The following is a 14,532-nucleotide window of genomic DNA, read 5'->3' as shown; positions in this document are numbered from 1 at the left end:
GATTTTTCTTGGCTTATGGTGATGCTTAGAACTTGAAGAGTACCATCAATATTGTGAGTTCAGATGAAGAGGAGGCAGAGTAAGGAGAGTTGGGATGTGACCTCAAATGGCAAAGGCGATTTTTTGATGAGATAAATGGTTGTAAGCCAACACGATGCGTCGCTTCCTCACCCCTTCTCCTCAGATTCGTTGCGCTCTCACATGCCCTTTCCTCAGATCTGTCGCTCTCCAACCATCAATTCTTTCTTTCTCTATCTGTTTTCTTTCTTTATCTGTTATCTTCAATTTTCCTAGGACCAAGGGCCATAGGTTCATTTTCTCTCTCTATTTGACAAGGCTCTTGAATAGAATAATAGAAATGTTAGTTTCAATAAATAACATTTATGTCTCTTTGTGTTCTTTAGTGTTGTCTGTGTTTGAAGAAATTAGCCTTTCTATGATTGCATTGTATGCTGCGGAGAGAAGGAAACCCAAACCCAGTTTGGATTGAGAGAAATGGTGATAGAGAAAGACGGAGGAGAGAGAGAGAGAGAGAGAGAGAAATGGATTTCATTTAGAGAGAGGCCAATTTCAACAGATAAAATAAAAATTTAAAATCAATTTGTGCAAATCCGTGTGAAATCAATTTGTATAGATAAAAATTTAGACAAATGTACAACAGATAAAAATTCAATAGATAGAAAATTCAACAGATAGAAATTCAATAGATAGACTTTTTTCAACAGATAGGTTATATACAAACATTTCAATAGATAGGAATTAATAGACTTTTGACTAGGGATGGCAATGAAGGGCAATGGGGTGGTTATTAATTCCCCATCCCCATTCCCCTATTAATTATTTTTCCCCATTCTCCATTCCCCATCCTCCACTTTCAATCTCACTATGTATTTAACTCATTATCTCTCTTCTCACACTCTCATACAGTAAGGTAATGTACGGTTAGGATTATTTTGTAATTATAGTATATAAAAACCCAGAATCATAAAAACCAAAAATAGATAAAATCATGCTCACAGTGCAAGAGACTCTCCTAGTACAGCTAAAAGTCAAGGGGAACAAATAAATTTGAATTATAAAACAAATAAATTTGAATTATAAAAGGACAAGGGGCATCACTTAATCAGACCACTAAACTATTACAACCCATACGCTGAGAACAAAAAGAGGGGAGAACAAAAACAGAGGAGACTTTTAATCAAAGCCTATATGAGATGGCACAAATTTTGACAATATAGACAAACAGAGAGCTTAGCAGACAACATAACCACATAAAACAGACACAAAAATGAAAACAGAATTCACACGAATCAAAAACATCAGCCATTTGTTTTACAGCTAGTTCTGGGCTTTGTTGTATGCGATTGTAAATATGATTCACTACACACCAAATGTCAAAATGATTAATGATTAAAAAAAAAAAAAGCAGCCATTTCATTGGCATCATAGACACATCAGATAGGTAAATACTCCATATCATTTACATTTAAAGTGAAGCATTAAACATGAACTTGAATGAATTTAATCAAATAGAACTTGAATTAGAAGTGAACCAATTTCAGTCTAACAATATCTCGTGAGAAGCAAACAACTTGAATTAGAGGCCATCATCATATTCATCACAACCAAACAAGCAAGCCTACCCATCATCAAACAACTCAATTATACAATTCTTTTAACAGAGAAGCAAAAATTTCAAAAAGAAGCTAATCATCACCGTCTTCAAATCAAACCCATATAAGAAAAAAAAATCATATAAATATAAATATATACTATATAGATGTCTACAGTTACATATATAGTAGCGTAACCGAATTCATTTTCAAATTTTGTTGTGTTCTGTTGTTTAATCTTAGGTTGATTTCTCTATAATACTTATAATTGAAGTACATAATTGAGTTGTATACAAAATGTTATATGTATACTACAGAACATTTTGAACTGGTGAGCACTTCTGATACAGCAGAGAACGTGAGAGAACAAGATAGAGAAACTCACCACGCCGGAGACCCACCGTGGTAACGCCGATGGAGATCGCCGCCGCTAGATCGTTGCCTTCGCAAATCCGACGGAGATCGTTGCCGTCGCTGACAAGAATGAACCCTTGAACAAATTCAATTCCTGGATTTGTTCTCCAAGAAAATTGGTGACGAAAGAAGAATCGTGAAGGCGTAGGCAATGATTCTTACAGAGAGATCGAGATCGGGGAGAGAGGAAAGGACTTGGTAGACAGAGAATCGAATGGTGTATGTGAGAACGAGAATGAGAATGAGAATGAGTGCAAATCTGACACGAGGATAGTTTGGGATGACTAAATAAGTGCACTTTTTTATTTTTTTTTATTATGTGTAGAAAAAATAGAGAGGAGATGTTGATTGATGTAACCCAAAAAAGATAAAAAATGAAATAAGTGTACTTTTTTCTTTGTAGCCAAACTTGGCCTGAGATTGAGAATGAGAACCTAAACACAGATATGGGGAAATGGACGGGTGCCCATTCCCGACCCATATCCTATGGGTATCTTAAAAAAACCATTTAATTAACCCGATGGGTTAAAAAAGTGTGGAAAATCCCATATATTTAAATTGGATCTTCATAGCTATTCCTAGGATAGGATCGGGAGCTTCTATATACACACACCTAATTCCCTCAATACACACACTTAATGATATTTAATTTTATTACAATTTTATCCCTAAGTGAAATTACCATTTTAAACACCATTGTTAATTGAAAACATCTCAATGCACACCTTGACATTGTTGCATCGTGTGTGTAGGAGCACTGGTTTGGCATGCTTCTTTGAAAATTGCTTTGGCATTTCTGTAGGGTTTTCATTTTTTACAAAGGGCTGTGGCATTTCTGTAGGGAAAATATCATTGTGATGGAGGATTTGTCTTCTGAAAATCAGCAAATAAGTATTCATGTAAAGCAGAGCGAAGGAAATGTGAGTTTAAATTTTTTTTTTTTTGCAGCGTTGTTCGGATTACCAGAGCCGAATTTTGTTATTTTGTTCGGAAATGTACTACCGAAATAATTATGTATTTTTGGAAGTTGATGTCCGAATAAAGAGATAAATTTCGGAAGTTGTTGTCCGAAAAATGTATATAAATTCGGAAGTTGTTGTCCGAAAAATGTTAACTTATACAACATTCAACTTCAGAAATTTGAAAAAAAATTCGGACAACTACTTCTGAATGAAGTAAATTTTTTTTTTCCATTTTATATTCCAAATTTGCAAACTGCATACCAAATTTACAGTTTCAAATTGCAAATTAATCTTTATAATGCCATTAAAAATTTGTAATGTTATACAAAACATGCAGGAATATGTGTCAACTCAAGGAAGTCAGATTTGCGCGAATTTTGTGTTAGATTACACCACTCATTTCACAATTGAACAGGTTCAGTCTACGAAATTATAACGATTATGTTTTGAATTGCTCACCAAATGTAAATGTTTGATAATATTTATTTAACTTTGTAGGTATTCAAAAGTAAGGATGAATTGCTCAACTGGGTACGTGAAGTTGGAAAGAGAAATGGATTGGTCATTGTAATCAAAACATCAGACTATGGTGGATGGAAAAAAAGACCCAGGATGTATCTTGCTTGTGAGAGGAGTGGCCAATATAGAGCAACAAAGAAGTTAAAACATGATGGCAACAATACATCAAGAATAACCGGTACGAAGAAGTGTGGTTGTCCTTTTGATGGGTCCTATGAAAGGTTTGAAGAATTGACAAGCATATTGTCATACTTTGAAGACAGTCCTGGATACTCACATTGGATGACTATGCCAGACATGGGCCATCTTGTTACATCGTGCTACAATCTTGTGTTATACCACTTGTCTTTACAGCAATGTCTCACCTTTTTACCTCTTAGAACCGTGCCAGTACCTCAACTTGATAGACGTGAGATTGCCATTGGGTTTGTCAACGGAAATCATTTCGTGCAGATATAAAAGAAACTTATCAATTGCGTTTATGCATGTACAAGAAGTTATGAGGTATGACCACTAAGTCAATTATTATTTGGTGCAGGTTTTGTTGCAGCCAGGCCATCCAGTTCCTCCTATTGCCACTAATTGGAGAAAATACCGTCACCCTTGCGCTGTGGACTGGGATGATGCATATGTGCGTCGCATTCAACATTTCAAGGACATTATTCATGATAATGTAGCTACTCGAGAGACTTTTGATGTTGTTGATGTCGCATGACACATGTATGCATTTGACAATGTTACAATTATGGAAGAAATTAATGGATGTGTTTTTTATGTTGATGTGTTATGTTTTGCAATGTGGATTGAATGTTATCGACCATGGTTACCATTCCATTGTAATAAGAAAATATCATTTACAAAATCAACGACCATTGTTACCATTCCATTCTAATAATAAAATGTCATTACAATGTCATTACAATACCATTGTTGCCATTCCATTCTAATAAGAAAATATTAACCACTGTTACCATTACAACAATGTCATCTTACAAAAAACACCAAACAATATTCATCAACTAACAAAATAACATGTAACAACATAACATGTCACGAATCAGCTGTATGCCTACGCCGAGGCCTACGATTGTATGTCAACGTCGAAGATGGAAAGCGACCTCCAGCAGAACTAGGTCCAGCAGAACTAGGTCCAGCTTCGTCAATGTGCTGACCTTTAAGAACATGTGTCATACTCTCGATAGCCTGGTAAAGTCGATAAGGATGGCTAATCCCCTCCTGATAACCAGCGTCAATAATAGGATGTGAAATCTGCAGTGCATGTGCAATACGCTGCATTTGAAAAGAATATCACATTTTAGGGAACATATCAAAAAAAAAAAAAAGTAAGTTACATATGCATCAGAGAGGATAATAGATTACATCCGCATGTTCGCTGAAATCCTGATGGTCATGGACACGCGGTTCATCAGTGTGCTCGACATATAGGTGCGTGATATTCTTATATCAATCCATGTAACCCGGTACACATTGCCAAGGCTGACGAACTGGTGTGCTCCTCCGTTGCACAGACAACACGTGGTTATCCCAAGCCTCTCACATCCTATCCAAGTATCTGTACATGACGGGTATATCGTGCAGATATGTTGCCTCGTGCACCACGACTAGGAGCTAGCGGTGCATCTGGGATGGTTTGAACCCTGCCAAACTGCCTCAAAACTCTATCTGGATGATACGGTTCGACAACGTCTAAGCACTTTAAGCATCCATGGTAGAACGTAACCGGGTTACATGGATGCCGGTCTCTGCAGCTGTGGTATGGATCCCAAATAACCTGTAAACGTAAAAGTGTTTTTGCATTAAAGTACATAAAGGGTAAGATAAATGGAAGTCTTAAAATTATCGCAGGATGAGTAAACTTACATCAGTAGCTACTAAACTGTCAAGCTCGGCTCGAAAAGATTTCAAATGGTCAATGGAGGAACCCGCCTCTCTCCTAGATGCCCAATGGTACACATGTGGCATGTCTTCAGTGTAGCCCATGTTCTGATGAGGTCGGAATGGTCGGAAGTGCTCATAAATCCACGCCTCCAATAGAGTCATATAACCACCCATCTGTTTAACCCCAGACCGGCTAGCAAACCCCAACTGTCGATATAAAAATGCTAATGCAGCAGCACCCCAGGCATAAGTATGTATGGATCCCAAATCCATCAACAAGCCGAGGTAAACAACGGGAACCCTGCCGCCACTCTTGTCACTGAAGAGTGTACATCCCAACAGAAACAATAAATAAGCTCTTGCAGCGCACTGTATAGCCTCCTCGGGGTCTGAATCTGTGACACCAGCAAACTGACTTCGCAACCATTCAAGCCTGACTGAATTGCCACTAGCAGAAGAAACCTCTTCATATGCTGCACGTTCAGTAATCCCCAAGTCATAAACGAGTAATGTAACTCCATGATGATCTGTCACATCTGGTATGCTGACTGATTTGCCTACAATGGGAAGGCCAAGAATAGTGCCAACATCATCCAGGGTCAAGGTCATCTCACCAACTGTCATGTGAAATGTGTTCGTCTTAGGTTGCCATCTCTCAACAAAACATGAGACTAGAAGCTTGTTGACGAACCGATAAGTGCAACGAGCTAACTGTGACAGTCTAGACTGCTCAATAATGGCTTTAAATCTGGTGTTGTTCTCTACTAACCACCATGGCCATGCAAGGATCTTGGAAGAGTGATTATGACACTTTAGGGGCCCTCGTTCCTACAACACAAATGATATCTCATTACAAACTACCATACAACACACAAAAAAAAAAAAAAACTCATATACAAATGAATTTCAGTTTTACTGAGGAATGTTTACCTCTCCGTGCCAAATAGCTGCAGCCACATGACTATTGAAACTCCGCAGTATTGACGGATCATTCGGTCCACCTGGAAAAGCATGAGTAAGGTACTCTTCCTGGACAGGAGGAGAATCAGGTAAAGAGGTATCCTCCACACCAATGTCAGGCATATCATAACCTTCAACTCGTCTTTGGCTTCGGCCCCCACTTTGACTGGCACTGGGAATATCATATTCTACCGAAACTGGATCACGACCTCGACCACGACCTTGACCTCGTCCTCGCCCACGCCCTCGTCCCCGTTGATGGTCTACATCCAATTCACGACGTCGTCTATTTGAAGCAGTAGGTGGGACACGTTGTTGATATTCAGAATCCATATTATCTGCAAAAAATACTAAGTGTGTGTAATGAGTGTGTGTGTAAATAAACATAGTGTGTGTAAAATTAATGAGAGTGTTTTAAATTATAAGTGTAATGAGTGTGTGTGCAAAATTAATGAGAGTGTGTGTGTAAATAATAAGTGTTTTAAATTATAATGAGAGTGTGTGTAGTGAGTGTTATAATTAAGTGTTATAATTAAGTGTTTTAATTAAGTGTTAGAAGGAAAAAAAATATATATATTTTGTGTTCGGAAGTTGTTGTCCGAAAACACCTACTCTGTTCGGAAGTTGTTCGAAAATACCTGTTCTGTTCGGAAGTTGTTGTCCGAAATTATAGCTCATATTCGGAAGTTGAAAACCGAAAAAAAAAATTATTTTCGGCACTTGAAAGCCGAACCAAGTCAATATTTTCGGAACTATAGTGCCGAATGGAAGCAGAAATTTCGGAACTCTAATACCGAACAAAAACAAAAATTTCGCATAACCAGTTCCGAATGAAACACGGCAATCACAGTGGACTGAAAATTTCGAAAATGGTAAAAATTAACCCTACATTACAAATAAAATAGGAATGAGAAGATTTTAATATGTGTAAACTAACCTAAAATGTGAAAATTTCAATGCCCTTCAATGCCAAAACTTCAATGACACAAATGGATGGATGAAGCTTTTGGAGAGGAACGGTGGAGAGTGTGAGAGATGGGTGTGTGTGTGAGAGGGGTTCTCAGATGGGTGTGTGTGTCACGGGTGTGTGTGTGTGAGAGGGGGTGTGTGTGTATGATTTACATTTGGGGGTATATGTGGAATGATAGGTGTGTGTAGTGAGTCAAATATATTAGGATTTATTTTTTTAGTGTGTGTATTAAGAAAGATTTGTATAGAGAGGAAAGGGTGTGTGTATATAGAAGCTCCCGATAGGATCCCTATTGACATCCTTACTTTCAACTAACAAATGTCCTTACCACCAAATAATATTTTCTCCTTTGGTATCATTAAGCTCATTAAAATTTTCTCTTGACTATTTTATAGCATCAAAATTACAGAAATACACTTCATTAAATTCAATTCTTACCTAGCTACTTTAGTTGAACATCAAATTACTAGCTACATGTAGTTAGGGAAAGATGACTCAACAAATGAAAAAAAAGCATAAAAGTTTGTTGGAGAATGTATTTGAAAGATGGTTAGCTAAAATAGAAAAATAAACTTTTAGTTAAAATTTAACTAAAAATTTGACTATTTTGATGGAGATGCTCTTACATTTAATGTCTTATATCCTCTTTAAATTAGACTTTTCACCAATTTTAACTTACTTTTTTTAATTTTTTTTATTGATTATGGCTAATAAAGTTGGATACTCTGTTATTTGCCTTTTTTTTTAATCTTTTTTTTTTTGTGTCGATTTCAATCCCTCTGTCTGTCTCTCTCTCTCTCTCTCTATATATATATTACAATCTTATTATAAAAATTCAATTTTATCATTATTCCTAACTTCTTAAACTTTAATCTTACCAAAACCTAGCCATCACTCACCGCCACCACTTTCTACCTCCACCCATCCCCAATTTTTACCACCTTCCACCACCATCCCCTATCCATCATTATCTTCGACCAACCTCCTTGCCTTTCCTTACCACCCCAATTCTCATCTCCATAGTCTCATGAATTGTTCTCCATTATGATTAGTAATTAGGGGGATAGTGCCCCCTCTTAGGTTTTGCATTTTTATTTTTATTTTTTTGCATATAAGGAAAATAATTAACCAATAAAAAAATTATATAGAAATAACATCTAGAATGATTTTTTAATGATATTTTTCAAATTAAGAAAATAATGATGGTTGTTTTGATTGAAAATGAAAAAATTACAACAAACTACATTATTATGTATGAAAAATTTATTAAAAAGATTTAATGCAACAATGATATCAAATTATTACTTACATGTAAACATAATTAACCTCACTACGAAAATGAGAAATTATTAAATTATTATTTATATTTAACAAGTGTGATTGACCTTCCATGTGTTATTTCACTACTGATTAGTGATATCATATATCGATGATGATGTGATATTACTATTATTTATGTTGGAAATGGTTATAAATTCTGGGTAAAACCAGAATTTTATCCTAAATTCGGTCTATTTTTTAGGTGGGCCCCGTGCGTCGTTTTTCCCGGGTCAAAGTGGTAACGCGTTCTATGTCGCGTTGTGATTCACGTGGTATATTTGGTTGCTCAAAACCATTACCGAGTGAATGGAAAATTGAAGCCAAAGTGTGCTCCATGGAAATGGAGTTTTGGTGGAAATTCCTTAAGGTTGTAAAATGGCTTGTCCCACATTGATTTGGTGGGAGGTTTTGAAAGGGTTTATAAGGCTTGGGTTTGGTACTTGGGGTGTGCCCCAAGGGGTACCCAAGTGTTTTAAAGAGAGAGGTTAGGGAAAAATGGGCTAGACCCATTGTACCCAAAAATCACCACACGCGCGCGCGCCGCCGCCGTCCGGTCGGGCTGGGCTTGGGCGCGGGTGTGAGGTTGGGTTGGGCTTGTTCGGCCCAATACTAATCTTTTTGGGCCAAAAACATTTGAATTTAATTTTATTTTTTGGTAAAATAAAATCCATAATTCAAAATTAAACTGGTTTGGTTTTACTGTACATCCAAACAGGGCCCTTCCCGAAATAAACCAATCTGGTATTATTGCACACCCAAACAGGGCCCTTCCCGTTTTGTTATAACCCAACAGATTCAAATCTGTTTGAATTCAAAACCAACAGGTTTCATACCTGTTCAATTCAAAACCAATAGCCACCTTTACATCTATAAATAAACTAGCCTCCCATTTGGATTTTACTCTAATTTTCGTACTCCATCCTCTGCTATAAATCTCTGCATTTTGCTGCATTTATTTTCTGAAAGAAAGAGTGTAAACACTTAGTGTGTCCGTAAGGCAAACAATTTGCAGTGCTGCTATTGTTTGTAGTAAATCATTTCATCCTGGGAGATAGACGTCCAATTTCTGAAAGCACCGTGGAGAGGATGAATCTGTCTTAAGGACACAGTGTCAAACACTGAACTTGATCAGATTATAATTCAAAGAAATTAAATCAAGTAAGTTATTTAATTTATTTCCAGTCTTTTATTATTTATTTAAGTCAGATTTTAATTTTGTTTTTGTAACAAAATAAAATCTGTTTTTATTTATTTATTTTTATTTTTATTTCAAGTTTAATTTTTGTAATCAAACAAATTCTCTCATTTCCTTTATTTCTTTATATTCTGGTTGTTGTTTAGTACACAACAGAATTTAATTAATTTAAATACAGTGAAGATTGTTTCAATAATCTTAAGACAAAGTCGTTTTTGGAATTTTCATTGTATTTAATTTTCTGTGATTTCATAAGACATATTCTGGTTGGAAAAACAAATAGTGTTTATGCTATTTGACAGATAGTAGTAATATACTGTTTCTTTTCTTTAACAACTAGTAGTAATACACTGGTGTCATTAGCAATTGCAGAATATTAATTTGTGTTACAGAAAATTATTGTAATATTTTATTTTTCTAGTTTTAGTAACAAGGAAAATAAAATTATTTTGTGTTATAATTTATTTTCTGATTTTAGTAACTAGAAAATTAATTTGTGTTTTAATTTTTTCTGATTTTTGTAATCAGAGATTATGGCTACTGCAACTGAAACTGCATCTGGTAGTGGTACTCCTATTGTTACACCAACACCGATCCAGAACCATGTTCATGTACCAATCAATCATGGAGAAAAATCGGAAAAATTTAACGGTACCGAGTTTAAGAGATGGCAGAAGAAGATGTTGTTCTATCTTACAACTCTTAATTTGGCCCGGTTTCTCCATGAAGAGGCTCCAGCACTTAAAGAGGGTGAAAGTGATCGGCAAGTTGTTGCCGCTATAGATGCTTGGAAACATTCAGATTTCCTGTGCAGAAACTACATCCTTAATGGCCTTGACAACATGCCGTATAATGTATACAGTCCTTTGAAGTCAGCAAAAGAATTGTGGGATTCTTTGGAGAAGAAATACAAGACAGAGGATGCCGGTACGAAAAAATTTGTCGTCGGTAAATTTCTGGACTTTGTTATGGTAGACTCCCAAACGGTAATATCTCAAGTTCAAAGTTTTCAGATAATTTTGCATGATATTCATTCAGAAGGTATGTCTCTTAGCGAATCTTTTCAAGTCGCTGCTTTAGTGGAAAAGATACCATCGGCTTGGAAAGATTTCAAAAATTATTTAAAACATAAACGCAAAGAGATGACCATGGATGAACTTATTGTAAGACTGAGAATTGAGGAAGATAACCGAAAGGCTGAAAAGAGGAATGAAAAAAATCCCATTGAGTCCAAGGCTAATGTGGTTGAACAAGTTCATAAACCACATAACAAAAAGAGGAAGTTTACTGGAGATGGTCCTAAACAAGGCGATAACAATGGCAACAAGAAGTTCAAAGGAAAATGCTATAACTGTGGCAAGACTGGACATCGAGCTTCTGACTGCCGCCGCCCTAAGAAGGATCATGGAAGTACAAGTAAGAAGACCACCAATCAAGCCAATGTAACAGAATTGGATTACATCTCTGACGGAGTGAATGACATCAACCTCTCTGCTGTGGTGTCTGAGGCTAACTTGGTTGGAAATCCCAAAGAGTGGTGGGTTGACACTGGAGCAACTCGTCACATTTGTGCTGATAAGAAGATGTTCACTACCTACAATGAGGCTGCAAATGGTGAACAACTTTTCATGAAAAATTCTTCTACTTCTACTGTGGCTGGACAAGGAAAAGTTATCTTGAAGATGACATCAGGGAAAGAACTGACCCTCAACAACGTACTGTATGTACCTGACATCCGGAAGAATTTAGTTTCTGGTTCTTTGTTAAGTAAAAATGGTTTTAGGCTTGTCTTTGAGTCTGATAAATTTGTATTAACAAAGAGTGGTATGTATGTTGGTAAGGGATACATGAGTGATGGTCTCTTTAAGTTGAATGTAATGACAATTGTATCAAAAATTGCTATGAATAAGAATAACACATCTTTTGTTTATATTCTTGAGTCAAATTTATGGCATGGTAGATTAGGACATGTGAATTTTGATGCTTTGCATAGATTAATTGGTTTAGATCCTATACCAAAGTTTGAAATTAATCCTAATCATAAATGTGAAATTTGTGTAGAAGCGAAACTAACTAAGGCTCCATTTAAATCAGTTGAAAGAAAAACCGAACCTCTAGAATTAATTCATACTGATGTATGTGATCTAAAATTTATTCAAACTAGAGGAGGCAAAAAGTATTTCATAACATTTATTAATGATTGCACTAGATATTGTTATGTTTATTTACTTAGAAGTAAAGATGAAGCCTTAGAAATGTTTAAACTCTACAAAACAGAAGTTGAAAATCAACTTGGTAAAACCATTAAAATGGTTAGAAGTGATAGGGGTGGTGAATATGATGCCCCATTAAATGAATTTTGTGCACAACATGGAATTATTCACCAAACTACAGTCCCTTATTCTCCACAGCAAAATGGAATTGCTGAAAAGAAGAATAGAACCCTAAAAGAAATGATGAATGCCATGTTACTAAGTTCAGGCTTACCACAGAACTTGTGGAAGGAAGCAATTTTGTCTGCTAATTATGTTCTTAATAGAATACCCCACAAAAAAACCAAAAGCATTCCTTATGAATTGTAGAAAGGTCGACCACCTTCCTACAAATACTTAAAAGTATGAGGGTGTTTGGCGAAAGTTGAAGTTCCTGTTCCTGAAAAGACTAAGATTGGACCAAAAACAGTAGATTGTGTGTTTATTGGTTATGTTCAGAATAGTAGTGCATATCGGTTTCTGACTTATAAATCAGAAATACCTGATATAAATGTGAACACTATTATAGAGTCAAGGAATGCTGTGTTTTTTGAACATGTCTTTCCTTACAAGAAAGGACAGGAATTAAGTTCACAGAAAAGAACTTATGATTGTACACAAAGTCAAGAGACTAATGACAATCAAACACAAGAGACTAGTAATAGTCTCGACCAACATGATTTAACTGATGATGAACCAAGACGAAGTAAGAGAGCGAGAACATCAAAATCCTTTGGTCCAGATTTTCTGACATACCTGTTAGAAAGTGAACCTCAAAGCTTTAAGGTAGCAATAACAGGTCCTGAAGCACCTTTGTGAAAAGAGGCTGTTAATAATGAAATTGAATCCATTATGCAAAATCATACTTGGGAATTGGTGGATCTTCCACCAGGTTCTAAACCTCTTGGATATAAATGGATATTCAAGAGAAAAATGAAAGCAGATGGTTCAATTGACAAGTATAAAGCAAGACTTGTAGTTAAAGGTTATAGACAAAAGGAAAGTCTGGACTATTTTGACACATATTCCCCTATGACAAGAATAACATCCATTCGCATGCTTATTTCTATAGCAGCGTTGTTTAATTTAGAAATACATCAAATGGATGTTAAGACAGCTTTCTTAAATGGTGATCTAAATGAAGAGATCTATATGGAGCAACCCGAAGGGTTTGTAGTATTAGGGCAAGAAAAGAAAGTTTGTCGACTTGTAAAATCCCTTTATGGATTAAAACAAGCACCTAAGCAATGGCATGAAAAATTTGATCATGCAATGCTTACTAATGGGTTTAAGATAAACGAATGTAACAAATGCGTCTATGTTAAAAACACTGACCAAGGATATGTCATAGTTTGTCTTTATGTGGATGACATGCTTATCATGGGAAGCAGTCAAAACATGATCAAATCAACTAAGCAAATGCTTAACAAAAGATTTGATATGAAAGATATGGGGGTCACAGATGTTATATTAGGAATGAAAATTACTAAAACATCTGACGGATATACATTATCTCAATCACATTATATTGATAAAATTTTTGGTAAATTTATCAAGGATGATATGAATTTAGCTAGAACACCTGTAAACGTCAACCTTTATTTATCGAAAAATAAAGGTGATGCAGTGTCTCAGTTACAATACTCTCAAATCATTGGAAGCCTAATGTACCTAATGAATTGTACTCGTCCTGATATAGCTTATGCTATCAGTAAATTGAGTTGGTACACTAGTAACCCCGGAGAAGACCATTGGAAAGTGATCATTCGGGTTCTTAGATATCTAAGATTCACCCGTGATCATGGTTTGAACTTTACTCGATATCTAGCAGTACTTGAAGGTTATTGTGATGCAAATTGAATATCGGATACTAAAGATTCAAAATCCACAAGTGGATATGTCTTTACTCTAGGAGGCGCTGCTGTTTCTTGGAAATCCACGAAACAAACATGCATCGCACGATCCACAATGGAATCCGAGTTCATTGCGTTGGACAAAGCAGGAGAAGAAGCAGAATGGCTTCGTCACTTCTTAGAAGACATTCCAATGTGGCCAAAACCTGTGCCAGCTATTTGCATTCATTGTGATAGTCAATATGCAATAGGCAGGGCACAGAATCATATGTATAACGGTAAGTCACGACATATTCGTCGTTGACATAATACCGTAAGGCAATTGTTGTCAAACGGAATAATCTCAATATATTATATAAAATCTAAAGAGAATATTGCGGATCCGTTAACAAAAGGTTTAACAAAAGAGCTAGTGTATAGTTCATCGAAGGGGATGGGATTAAAGCCTATTACATAAAGAGTCGTCATAATGGTAACCCTACTTATATGACTGGAGATCCCAAGAACTAAGTTCAAAGGGACAACTAAGTTATGTATGGCTCGCCAGAAATCACCAAAGGATTAAGTTCCTACCC

General features: G+C 36.0%; 1 protein-coding gene across 50 annotated transcripts in view; it reads right to left on the bottom strand.

The window, feature by feature from the left end:
* Window positions 1–2,323, bottom strand: part of LOC114272108 (uncharacterized) — a 34,032-nt gene extending 31,709 nt beyond the window's left edge. For 34 of the 50 annotated variants that reach the window (XR_014365975.1, XR_014365978.1, XR_014365976.1 and 31 more), the window contains exon 1: window positions 1,999–2,288. The gene's annotated coding sequence lies outside the window, so the exon portion shown is untranslated. Of the gene's footprint in view, window positions 1–1,998 lie in introns of all 50 variants that reach the window. The other 16 variants (XR_014365973.1, XR_014365974.1, XR_014365980.1 and 13 more) reach the window with 5 other exon arrangements.
* Between the last annotated feature and the right edge of the window lie 12,209 nt (window positions 2,324–14,532).

The sequence above is a fragment of the Camellia sinensis genome, chromosome 4 (genome assembly GCF_055761805.1).
Source record: "Camellia sinensis isolate YWXY chromosome 4, ASM5576180v1, whole genome shotgun sequence".
NCBI lineage: Eukaryota > Viridiplantae > Streptophyta > Magnoliopsida > Ericales > Theaceae > Camellia > Camellia sinensis.
Note: the sequence above shows the minus strand (reverse complement) of the source record. Positions and strands in the feature narration are given on the sequence as shown.